The sequence below is a fragment of the Ranitomeya variabilis genome, chromosome 2, assembly GCF_051348905.1.
Source record: "Ranitomeya variabilis isolate aRanVar5 chromosome 2, aRanVar5.hap1, whole genome shotgun sequence".
Lineage (NCBI taxonomy): Eukaryota > Metazoa > Chordata > Amphibia > Anura > Dendrobatidae > Ranitomeya > Ranitomeya variabilis.
The window spans coordinates 324,570,422-324,582,645 of NC_135233.1; the positions used below are offsets into that span (position 1 = coordinate 324,570,422).

At 46.5% G+C, this 12,224-nt stretch overlaps 1 protein-coding gene across 2 annotated transcripts in view; it reads left to right on the forward strand.

The window, feature by feature from the left end:
- Positions 1-12,224, forward strand: part of MCF2 (MCF.2 cell line derived transforming sequence) — a 181,614-nt gene that overhangs the window by 138,099 nt on the left and 31,291 nt on the right. The gene's annotated exons all lie outside the window — the stretch shown is intronic.

Here is a 12,224-nt window from a genome sequence, read left to right on the forward strand (position 1 = left end):
GCAGTGGTCTAAGATACAAGACATGTGTCAAGTCCTTCAGTGCTTTGAGGAATGCACACGGCTGGTTAGTGCAGACAACGCCGTAATAAGCATGAGCATCCCCCTAATGCGTCTGCTGATGCAAAGTTTGACGCACATAAAGGAGCAGGCGTCTGCACCAGAGGAAGAGGAAAGCCTTGATGACAGTCAGCCATTGTCTGGTCAGGGCAGTGTACAGGACGAGGTAGCGGGCGAAGAGGAGGTGGAGGACGAGGAGGATGATGGGGATGAGTATATTTTTAATGCCGAACCTTTCCCGGGGGCACAGGAATTTGGTTGCGTGTCACGGCCGGGTTCTGGTTTTTTGAGGGACACAAGTGACGTAGATTTGCCTGCAACTGCCCCTCAACCAATCACAACCGGAGATTTGACAACTGGAACTTTGGCCCACATGGCGGATTATGCCTTACGTATCCTAAAAAGGGACACACGCATTACGAAAATGATGAACGATGACGATTACTGGTTGGCCTGCCTCCTTGATCCACGCTATAAAGGCAAATTGCAAAATATTATGCCACATGAGAACTTGGAACTAATATTAGCAACCAAACAATCAACTCTTGTTGACCGTTTGCTTCAGGCATTCCCAGCACACAGCGCACGTGATCGTTCTCACACGAGCTCCAGGGGGCAGCAGACTAGGAGTGTTAGGGGTGCACACATCAGAAGTGGCATTGGACAGAGGGGTTTTCTGACCAGGTTGTGGAGTGATTTTGCTATGACCGCAGACAGGACAGGTACTGCTGCATCAATTGAAAGTGACAGGAGACAACATTTGTCCAGTATGGTTACTAACTATTTTTCATCCCTTATCGATGTTCTCCCTCAACCGTCATTCCCATTTGATTACTGGGCCTCCAAATTAGACACCTGGCCAGAATTGGCAGAATATGCATTGCAGGAGCTTGCTTGCCCGGCAGCAAGTGTCCTATCAGAAAGAGTATTCAGTGCTGCAGGTTCAATATTAACCGAAAAAAGGACTCGTCTGGCTACCCAAAATGTTGACGATCTAACATTCATTAAAATGAACCACAACTGGATTTCGAAATCTTTTGCCCCACCTTGCCCGGCCGACACCTAGCTTTCCTATGAAAAGCTCTTGCCTGTGAATTACTTTTCTAATGTCTAATTTGCTGCAGCTGATTGTACAGCATACGACATGTTTACACCTCCCTAAATGGCAAAACTCCCCACACGGGGCCGTGGTATCGCGACTTGGCGCAAGCACCCGTGAGACTGCTGTTTGTCTGAAGAGGTGGGTGTGCTCGCTTTTGGTTGACGGCATTGCTACTGGGTCCCTCATAGTACAATGTAGTGTCTCTGGCGGTGGTGGTGCGCACCCAACGTCAGACACACCGTTGTAACATGAGGGGCCCTGGGGCGGTCCCGCCGGCCTCAAGAGAGTTCCCCCCTACCCCAGCTCAAAATGTGCTCTACCACGTGCAAAATTATGTCGCACAGCTCCACCAATCTTTAGTCTATTCGCTGACATCATTCAATGTCTGGCACTGACAATACAAATTTGTAGACATCTATGATGCAACTTAAAGTAGTCTGTGTCTGTGTCCTATATTGGCACCATTAAATAGTTACTGCCAAATTACTATGTCAGAAACTCAGTAGATGAGCCCACCCCTGTACCTAAGTATGCCACCTTTTTTTTTTGTTTTGGTTGTTTTGCGAGACATTAACATCTATTTATATTTTGGGAGTACTGGGACAGACACTCCTTGCACTACTCCTCCACTCACCACCAAGCTGCCTGTGTATCCATGTAACCGCTGTAAAACTGCCATGAGCCTATTGTTTGTTATTTTAGGCCTTTGATAGCCTGTCTGCGGCCCCTACTTGCAATACTCCTCCACTGACCACCAAGCTGCCTGCCCGTGTATCCATGTAACCGCTGTGAAACTGCCATGAGCCTATTGTTTGTTATTTTAGGCCTTTGATAGCCTGTCTGCGGTCCCTACTTTAAATACTCCTCCACTGACCAGACCACTGCTGCCCGTGTACCCCTGGAACCAATTATAAAGTGCCTACAGCCAGCCCATTTTTTTATGTTAGGCCTTTGAAGCCTGTCTGCGGTCCCTACTTGCAATACTCCTCCACTGACCACAATGCTGCCTGGAGTGCCTGCCTGTGTATCCATGTAACCGATGTAAAACTGCCATGACTGCCTACTGTTTGTTATTTTAGGCCTTTGATAGCCTGTCTGCAGCCCCTACTTGCAATACTCCTCCACTGACCACCAAGCTGCCTGCCCGTGTATCCATGTAACCGCTGTGAAACTGCCATGAGCCTATTGTTTGTTATGTTAGGTCTTTGATAGCCTGTCTGCGGTCCCTACTTTAAATACTCCTCCACTGACCAGACCACTGCTGCCCGTGTACCCCTGGAACCAATTATAAAGTGCCTACAGCCAGCCCATTTTCTTATGTTAGGCCTTTGAAGCCTGTCTGCGGTCCCTACTTTAAATACTCCTCCACTGACCACCAAGCTGCCTGCCCGTGTATCCATGTAACCGCTGTAAAACTGCCATGAGCCTATTGTTTGTTATTTTAGGCCTTTGATAGCCTGTCTGCGGCCCCTACTTGCAATACTCCTCCACTGACCACAATGCTGCCTGGAGTGCCTGCCTGTGTATCCATGTAACCGATGTAAAACTGCCATGACTGCCTACTGTTTGTTATTTTAGGCCTTTGATAGCCTGTCTGCAGCCCCTACTTGCAATACTCCTCCACTGACCACCAAGCTGCCTGCCCGTGTATCCATGTAACCGCTGTGAAACTGCCATGAGCCTATTGTTTGTTATGTTAGGCCTTTGATAGCCTGTCTGCGGTCCCTACTTTAAATACTCCTCCACTGACCAGACCACTGCTGCCCGTGTACCCCTGGAACCAATTATAAAGTGCCTACAGCCAGCCCATTTTCTTATGTTAGGCCTTTGAAGCCTGTCTGCGGTCCCTACTTTAAATACTCCTCCACTGACCACCAAGCTGCCTGCCCGTGTATCCATGTAACCGCTGTAAAACTGCCATGAGCCTATTGTTTGTTATTTTAGGCCTTTGATAGCCTGTCTGCGGCCCCTACTTGCAATACTCCTCCACTGACCACAATGCTGCCTGGAGTGCCTGCCTGTGTATCCATGTAACCGATGTAAAACTGCCATGACTGCCTACTGTTTGTTATTTTAGGCCTTTGATAGCCTGTCTGCAGCCCCTACTTGCAATACTCCTCCACTGACCACCAAGCTGCCTGCCCGTGTATCCATGTAACCGCTGTGAAACTGCCATGAGCCTATTGTTTGTTATGTTAGGTCTTTGATAGCCTGTCTGCGGTCCCTACTTTAAATACTCCTCCACTGACCAGACCACTGCTGCCCGTGTACCCCTGGAACCAATTATAAAGTGCCTACAGCCAGCCCATTTTCTTATGTTAGGCCTTTGAAGCCTGTCTGCGGTCCCTACTTTAAATACTCCTCCACTGACCACCAAGCTGCCTGCCCGTGTATCCATGTAACCGCTGTAAAACTGCCATGAGCCTATTGTTTGTTATTTTAGGCCTTTGATAGCCTGTCTGCGGCCCCTACTTGCAATACTCCTCCACTGACCACAATGCTGCCTGGAGTGCCTGCCTGTGTATCCATGTAACCGATGTAAAACTGCCATGACTGCCTACTGTTTGTTATTTTAGGCCTTTGATAGCCTGTCTGCAGCCCCTACTTGCAATACTCCTCCACTGACCACCAAGCTGCCTGCCCGTGTATCCATGTAACCGCTGTGAAACTGCCATGAGCCTATTGTTTGTTATGTTAGGCCTTTGATAGCCTGTCTGCGGTCCCTACTTTAAATACTCCTCCACTGACCAGACCACTGCTGCCCGTGTACCCCTGGAACCAATTATAAAGTGCCTACAGCCAGCCCATTTTCTTATGTTAGGCCTTTGAAGCCTGTCTGCGGTCCCTACTTTAAATACTCCTCCACTGACCACCAAGCTGCCTGCCCGTGTATCCATGTAACCGCTGTAAAACTGCCATGAGCCTATTGTTTGTTATTTTAGGCCTTTGATAGCCTGTCTGCGGCCCCTACTTGCAATACTCCTCCACTGACCACAATGCTGCCTGGAGTGCCTGCCTGTGTATCCATGTAACCGATGTAAAACTGCCATGACTGCCTACTGTTTGTTATTTTAGGCCTTTGATAGCCTGTCTGCAGCCCCTACTTGCAATACTCCTCCACTGACCACACCAATGCTGCCCGTGTACCCCTGGAACCTATTTAAAAGTTCATAGAGCCTAGTTATATATTTTATTTACTATTAATAAGGCCATGATGGACTACGCTGTACCACGCTACAAGCTAACCAGTCGACACTTCTTTTGCGAGAAAAGCCATCCCAACCCTCCACCAGCATGTAGAAGACCGCATTGTCCATGCACTCTGGCAATCTGTGAGTACAAAGGTGCACCTGACAACAGACGCATGGACCTGTAGGCATGGCCACGGAAGATTACGTGTCCATTACGGCGCAATGGGTTAATGTGGTGGATGCATGGTCCACAGGGGACAGCCTACTAAGTCTGTCTGCAGTCCCTAATTCAAATTGTCCTCCACTGTCTAAATCGGAACTTCCACCTTCTGGCTTTCGGCCTATAGTATCAGAAATTAAACTGCATTTGGCCTTCAACTTTGGTTAGGGCCTACTAACGGCTTCTGCCCCTCCCTGGTGTTGCCCTCAACTAAATAAAGCTGAGCTTCAACCTTCCGGCTCTCATTATGTGGTTTAAAAAAAAAAAATGGTGGTTAGGGCCTACTAACGGCTTCTGCCCCTCCCTGGTGTTGCCCTCAACTAAATAAAGCTGAGCTTCAACCTTCTGCTCCAAATTACCATTTTAAAAAATGCAATAGGCTTTTCAGGCCTACTAAAGGTGTCTGTCTGTGTGCCCCTCCCTGGTGTTGTCCTCAACTAAATAAAGCTGAGCTTCAACCTTCCGGCTCTCATTATGTGGTTTTAAAAAAAAAAATGGTGGTTAGGGCCTACTAACGGCTTCTGCCCCTCCCTGGTGTTGTCCTCAACTAAATAAAGCTGAGCTTCAACCTTCCGGCTCTCATTATGTGGTTTAAAAAAAAAAAATGGTGGTTAGGGCCTACTAACGGCTTCTGCCCCTCCCTGGTGTTGTCCTCAACTAAATAAAGCTGAGCTTCAACCTTCCGGCTCTCATTATGTGGTTTTAAAAAAAAAATGGTGGTTAGGGCCTACTAACGGCTTCTGCCCCTCCCTGGTGTTGCCCTCAACTAAATAAAGCTGAGCTTCAACCTTCTGCTCCAAATTACCATTTTGAAAAATGCAATAGGCTTTTCAGGCCTACAAAAGGTGTCTGTCTGTGTGCCCCTCCCTGGTGTTGTCCTCAACTAAATAAAGCTGAGCTTCAACCTTCCGGCTCTCATTATGTGGTTTTAAAAAAAAAAATGGTGGTTAGGGCCTACTAACGGCTTCTGCCCCTCCCTGGTGTTGTCCTCAACTAAATAAAGCTGAGCTTCAACCTTCCGGCTCTCATTATGTGGTTTTAAAAAAAAAAATGGTGGTTAGGGCCTACTAACGGCTTCTGCCCCTCCCTGGTGTTGTCCTCAACTAAATAAAGCTGAGCTTCAACCTTCCGGCTCTCATTATGTGGTTTTAAAAAAAAAATGGTGGTTAGGGCCTACTAACGGCTTCTGCCCCTCCCTGGTGTTGCCCTCAACTAAATAAAGCTGAGCTTCAACCTTCTGCTCCAAATTACCATTTTGAAAAATGCAATAGGCTTTTCAGGCCTACTAAAGGTGTCTGTCTGTGTGCCCCTCCCTGGTGTTGTCCTCAACTAAATAAAGCTGAGCTTCAACCTTCCGGCTCTCATTATGTGGTTTAAAAAAAAAAAATGGTGGTTAGGGCCTACTAACGGCTTCTGCCCCTCCCTGGTGTTGTCCTCAACTAAATAAAGCTGAGCTTCAACCTTCCGGCTCTCATTATGTGGTTTTAAAAAAAAAATGGTGGTTAGGGCCTACTAACGGCTTCTGCCCCTCCCTGGTGTTGCCCTCAACTAAATAAAGCTGAGCTTCAACCTTCTGCTCCAAATTACCATTTTGAAAAATGCAATAGGCTTTTCAGGCCTACTAAAGGTGTCTGTCTGTGTGCCCCTCCCTGGTGTTGTCCTCAACTAAATAAAGCTGAGCTTCAACCTTCCGGCTCTCATTATGTGGTTTAAAAAAAAAAAATGGTGGTTAGGGCCTACTAACGGCTTCTGCCCCTCCCTGGTGTTGCCCTCAAGTAAATAAAGCTGAGCTTCAACCTTCTGCTCCAAATTACCATTTTAAAAAATGCAATAGGCTTTTCCGGCCTACTAAAGGTGTCTGCCCCTCCCTGGTGTTGTCCTCAACTGAACAAAGCTGAGCTTCCACATTCTGGCTTTCGCCCTATACTATCAGATATTAAACTGCATTTGGCCTACTAGTGTGGTTAGGCCCTTGAAACAGTGTCTGCTGCTCTTGGGTTTGCTACTCCACTGAACAAAGCAATGCCGCCTGTTTAGTCCTGTTACCAATTTTGAACTGCATGTAGCCTACTTTATTCTTTGGCCCTATATCTGTTTCCTCCTCATCCTGCCCATTGCCCAGCCACTGCTAAATGAGTCTGCTGGTACATTGACCTAGACCACTACATTCCCCTTGTACTCTACACAGCCAGAATCTGTCCCTGCTGAAAGTAAGGTTCCCCTTCCCGCATGTTATACCACCTTACACAGGGACAAAGAGGAAGGTGCAGATGAAAGTGCAGGTTCCTTCATCAGGTGGGGGGGCATACTCGTTGGCGACGTCACTGGCACAGGGCCCCTCAGAGTACGCAAAAGTGTCGCTGCTGGTGGGAGGCGCCCCCGCCATGCAAACACACCGCCGTACTTTGAGGGGCCCTGTGCCAGTGGCAATGCGAACGAGTGGGCCCCCCCCCTGCTTGCTCAGGATCACAGCACTTGCAACTTTTAAATACTTACCTTTCCCTGCAACACCGCCGTGACGTAGTCCGCATTTCCTGGGCCCACGAAAAACTTGAGCCAGCCCTACTCCCCCCACAACTTTCACCCAATTCCCTATGCCCAACTATTATTATACAGTTAATTAAGATTGGCAAGCTTCAGAAACAAGAATGGATGTTTTTGGCATTAAAATGGGCACTGTAGGTGTTTTCCTGGCCTCCACTCACTGCCGACTATGCTTCCCCATTGACTTGCATTGGGTTTCGTGTTTCGGTCGATCCCCGACTTTTAGCGATAATCGGCCGACTGCACTCGACTCGACTCTGGACAAAATCGGGTTTCCCAAAACCCTACTCGATCTTAAAAAAATGAAAGTCGCTCAACCCTAGTGTTAGAGGTGCACAAATCCGAAGTGGCGTTGGACAGAGGGGTTTTATGATCAGGTTGTGGAGTGATTTTGCAACGACCGCTGACATGACAGGTACTGCTGCATCGATTCAAAGTGACAGGAGACAGCATTTTTTCCAGTATGGTTACGAACTACTTTTCCGCCCTTATCGATGTTCTCCCTCACAGGTCATTCCCCTTTGATTACTGGGCATCTAAAATAGACACCTGGCCTGAATTGGCAGAATATGCATTACAGGAGCTCGCTTGCCCAGCTGCTAGTGTGCTATCAGAAAGAGTATTCAGTGCTGCTGGTTCAATACTGACGGAAAAAAGGACACGTCTGGCTACCCGAAATGTTGATGATCTAACCTTCATTAAAATGAACCAATCATGGATTTCTAATTATTTGGCCCCACCTTCCCTTGCTGACACGTAGCTTGCCTGAAAAATGTCTTGCTTTTGGCCTCCTCTAACTGACTTCTCCAATTCCTCCATTTGCAGCTGCTGAATGTCCACCATAGGCCATTTTTATACCTCCCTAAAAGGGCTGACTCCCCCCACAGGGCCGTGGTCACCACCTGGCGCAAGCACCCGTGCGAGTGCCGTTTGCCTGGACAGGTGGGTGTGCCCACTCTTGGGTGCCGGCACTGGCACAGGGTCCCTCATATTACAATGAAGTGTCTCTGACGGTGGTGTACAACCAACGTCAGACACACCGTCGTAATATGAGGGGCCCTGTGCCAGTACCGCAGCCCATGAGAGAGTGTTCCCCCAGCTCGAACAGTGCTCTACCACTTGCAATACTTATCTCTCCCTGCTCAACCACTGTGTAGTCTGTGCTGTTAAATCCTTCAATGCCACTGCCAATACAAATTTAGACCAGTTAATACGTTGCGCCTACTACCACTGTCTGCTGCTCAGCAGAGTAGCCCACCCCTGTACCTAGCTATGCCACCTGGTTATTTCTGAAAAAAATTTTGGCAGACATTTAGCCTACTTTATTATTTGGGCCTACTCACTGTGTCAGCCTCTCATTACAGTTGTCCTCCGCTGAACAAAGCAACGCCGCCAGTTTAGTCCTGTTACCAATTTTGAACTGCATTAAGCCTACTTACTTATTTGGGCCTACTCACTGTGTCAGCCACTCCTTACAATTGTCCTCCACTTAACAAAGCAACGCCACCAGTTTAGTCCTGTTACCAATTTTGAACTGCTTTTAGCCAACTTGCTTATTTGGGCCTACTCACTGTGTCAGCCACTCCTAACAATTGTCCTCTGCTGAACAAAGAAACGCCGGCAGTTTAGTCCTGTTACCAATTTTGAACTGCATTAAGACTACTTACTTATTTGGACCTACTCACTGTGTCAGCCACTCCTTACAATTGTCCTCCGCTGAACAAAGAAACGCCAGCAGTTTAGTCCTGTTACCAATTTTGAACTGCATTTAGCCCACTTTATTATTTGGGCCTATATCTGTGTTTCCTCCTCATCCTGCCCATTGATCAGCCACTGCTAGATGAGTCTGCTGGTACATTGACCCAGACCACTACATTCCCCTTGCACTCTACACAGCCAGAATCTGACCCTGCTGAAAGTCAGGTTCCCCTTCCCGCATAATGTACCACCTTACACGGGGACAAAGAGGAAGGTGCAGATGAAAGTGCAGGTTCCTTCATCAGGTGGGGGGGCATACTCGTTGGGGACGTCACTGGCACAGGGCCCCTCATAGTACACAAAAGTGTCTCTGCCGGTGGGAGGCGCCACCCGCCGTCAAACACACCACCGTACTATGAGGGGCCCTGTGCCAGTGCCAATGCCAATGAGTGGGCCCCCACTATTTGCTCAGCATCACAGCACTTGCAAAGTTGAAATACTTACCTCTCTCTGCTCCACCGCCGTGACGTATTCCGCGTTTCCTGGGCCCACGAAAATCTTGAGCCAGCCCTACCCCCCCACAACTTTAGCCAAATGACCCCCAGTTTTCAATGCCTAACTATTATTATAAAGTAAATTAAGATTGACAAGCTTTAGTAATAAGAATTGATGTTTTTGGCATTAAAATGGGCACTGTAGGTGTTTTCCTGTCCTCCACTCACTGCCGACTTTGATTCCCCATTGACTTGCATTGGGTTTCGTGTTTCAGTCGGCCCCCGACTTTTCGCAATAATCGGCCGATTTCACCCGACCCGATTTTTCACAAAGTCGGGTTTCGCGAAACCCAACACGATCCTAAAAAAGTAAAAGTCGCTCAACTCTAATCATGACTTCTGGGCAGACTCACGTCTTGACGTTGAGTGAGGCCTGCTCAGCACCAGAGGCACAGAAGAAGAGAAGTACAGAGTCGGAGAGAGGTTGTCAGTGCAGGACCATGTATGAAGCTGCCGTAGCTGTATAGGTGAGAGACAAGGCATATATATATATATATATATATATATATATATGTAATCGGTTTTTGACAACTATGAGAGACAATTACCTTTCACAGCTGGTTCAGGACCCAACAAGGAGGGGGGCACTGCTAGACCTAATATTAACCAACAGGCCAGACCGCATATCAAATATAAGGGTTGGGGGTCACTTGGGGAATAGTGATCATAAAATAATAAGTTTTCATGTAACCTTTAATAAGATGGGTAGTAGGGGGGTGACAAGGACACTAAACTTCAGGAGGGCAAATTTCCAACGGATGAGAGAGGATCTTGGTGCAATTAACTGGGACGATATCCTGAGACACAAAAATACACAAAGTAAATGGGAGACGTTTATTAGCATCCTGGATAGGACCTGTGCACAGTATATACCGTATGGGAATAAACATACTAGAAATAGGAGGAAACCAATATGGCTAAATAGAGCTGTTAGGGGCGCAATAAGGAACAAAAAGAAAGCATTTAGAGAATTAAAGGAAGAAGGTAGTGATGAGGCATTAAATAAATACAGAAAATTAAATAAATTCTGTAAAAAGCAAATCAAGGCAGCAAAGATTGAGACAGAGAGACTCATTGCCAGAGAGAGTAAAAATAATCCCAAAATATTCTTTAACTATATAAATAGTAAGAAACTAAAAAATGACAGTGTTGGCCCCCTTAAAAATAGTCTGGGTGAAATGGTGGATGAGGATGAGGAAAAAGCCAATCTGCTAAATGACTTTTTTTCATCAGTATTTACAAAAGAAAATCCCATGGCAGCCAATATGACTAGTGATAAAAATTCCCCATTAAATGTCACCTGCTTAACCCAGCAGGAAGTACAGCGGCGTCTAAAAATCACTAAAATTGACAAATCTCCGGGCCCGGATGGGATACACCCCCGAGTACTGCAGGAACTAAGTACAGTCATTGATAGACCATTATTTTTAATCTTTAAAGAGTCCATAATAACAGGGTCTGTACCACAGGACTGGCGTATAGCAAATGTGGTGCCAATATTCAAAAAAGGGGCAAAAACTGAACTCGGTAATTATAGGCCAGTAAGTTTAACCTCTACTGTGGGTAAAATCCTGGAGGGCATTCTAAGGGATGCTATACTGGAGTATCTGAAGAGGAATAACCTCATGACCCAGTATCAGCACGGGTTTACTAGGGACCGCTCATGTCAGACTAATTTGATCAGCTTCTATGAAGAGGTAAGTTCCGGACTGGACCAAGGGAACCCAGTGGACGTAGTGTATATGGACTTTTCCAAAGCTTTTGATACGGTGCCACACAAAAGGTTGATACATAAAATGAGAGTAATGGGGATAGGGGAAAATATGTGTAAGTGGGTTGAGAGCTGGCTCAGGGATAGGAAACAAAGGGTGGTTATTAATGGAGCACACTCGGACTGGGTCGCGGTTAGCAGTGGGGTACCACAGGGGTCAGTATTGGGCCCTCTTCTTTTTAACATATTTATTAATGACCTTGTAGGGGGCATTCAGAGTAGAATTTCAATATTTGCAGATGACACTAAACTCTGTAGGGTAATCAATACAGGGGAGGACAATTTTATATTACAGGATGATTTATGTAAACTAGAAGCTTGGGCTGATAAATGGCAAATGAGCTTTAATGGGGATAAATGTAAGGTCATGCACTTGGGTAGAAGTAATAAGATGTATAACTATGTGCTTAATTCTAAAACTCTGGGCAAAACCATCAATGAAAAAGACCTGGGTGTATGGGTGGACTCATATTCAGTGGCCAGTGTCAGGCAGCTGCTACAAAGGCAAATAAAATAATGGGATGTATAAAAAGAGGCATAGATGCTCATGAGGAGAACATAATTTTACCTCTATACAAGTCACTAGTTCGACCACACTTAGAATACTGTGCACAGTTCTGGTCTCCGGTGTATAAGAAAGACATAGCTGAACTAGAGCGGGTGCAGAGAAGAGCGACCAAGGTTATTAGAGGACTGGGGGGTCTGCAATACCAAGATAGGTTATTACACTTGGGGCTATTTAGTTTGGAAAAACGAAGACTAAGGGGTGATCTTATTTTAATGTATAAATATATGAGGGGACAGTACAAAGACCTTTCTGATGATCTTTTTAATCATAGACCTGAGACAGGGACAAGGGGGCATCCTCTACGTCTGGAGGAAAGAAGGTTTAAGCATAATAACAGACGCGGATTCTTTACTGTAAGAGCAGTGAGACTATGGAACTCTCTGCCGTATGATGTTGTAATGAGTGATTCATTAATTAAATTTAAGAGGGGACTGGATACCTTTCTGGAAAAGTATAATATTACAGGGTATATACACTAGATTCCTTGATAAGGCGTTGATCCAGGGAACTAGTCTGATT